This window comes from Tenrec ecaudatus, chromosome 3 (genome assembly GCF_050624435.1).
Source record: "Tenrec ecaudatus isolate mTenEca1 chromosome 3, mTenEca1.hap1, whole genome shotgun sequence".
Classification (NCBI taxonomy): Eukaryota; Metazoa; Chordata; class Mammalia; order Afrosoricida; family Tenrecidae; genus Tenrec; species Tenrec ecaudatus.
Window position 1 is genome coordinate 13,323,753 of NC_134532.1, and position 1,083 is coordinate 13,324,835.

General features: G+C 50.8%; 1 pseudogene; it reads left to right on the forward strand.

The window, feature by feature from the left end:
- The first annotated feature begins 422 nt into the window (after positions 1 to 422).
- Positions 423 to 787, forward strand: LOC142443264 (non-selective voltage-gated ion channel VDAC3 pseudogene; annotated as a pseudogene).
- Positions 788 to 1,083: the final 296 nt, after the last annotated feature.

Sequence of the window (1,083 nt, forward strand, 5' to 3'; positions counted from 1 at the left end):
CTCCCAAAACACCCTTCCTGGAAGACATCTCTGAGAAGAAGCCACATGGACCAACGGTGACACATACACGTGTCCCACATGACCATGTGGAGACTCCCACCAATCCTTACATAATTTCCCTTTTACTGGGCCGCCTAGACTGTGCTCTTGGGGGAACCCGGCGGCGGGCGCCAACTCGTGATGGGATGAGGGAGGGGGGGGGGTGCGCCGAGACGCCCAGACGCCGTGGGGGGAGTGCATTTGCGCAGGCGCGGGAGACATTGGTTTGAAGAAGACCTTCAGCGTTGCCCTGGCCTAGCGGGGACTGGCCCTCTGGTCGGAGGAAGAAGAGTGGGAATATGAAGGCCTCCTACAAATGGGATTGTTTCAGCCTTGGCAGTAATGTTGACATCAATTTCTCTGGACCAACCATCTATGGCTGGGCTGTGCTGGCCTTTGAAGGCTGTCTCGCTGGCTATGAGATGAGTTTTGACACAGCCAAGTTCAAACTGTCGCAGAATGATTTCGCCCTGGGTTACAAGGTTGCAGACTTCCAGCTGCACACTCACGTGAACGATGGCACTGAATTTAGAGGTTCTATCTACCGGAAGGTTAACGAGAAGATTGAAACGTCTATAAACCTCGCTTGGAAGGCGGGCAGTAACAACACCCGTTTTGGCATTGCTGCTAAATACAAGTTGGATTGCAGAACCTCTCTGTCTGCGAAAGTAAATAACGCCAGCCTGATAGGCCTTGGCTATCCTCAGTACCTTCGACCAGGAGTCAAGCTGACCCTCTCAGCTTGAATCGACGAGAAGAACTTCAATGCCGGAGGCCTCAAGGTTGCCCTGGGATTTGAACTAGAAGTTTAATGTGGTTTTGAGATTTAGCTCTGGAGGTGAAGAGACAAGAACCCACTGTGTTTTGGCCTTAAAATTCTTCTGTGAAATTTTAAAAGTGTGAACTTTTTATTCTTCCAAAGAATTGTACACCTTCCCACACTGGAATCTAGAGTGTGCAAGTCCATCCTAAGGGAGGCACTTGGAGGCATGCGTGGAGGTTGTCATGTGTGTGCCACATTTCAGTTCAGTTCCCTCAGTGTTG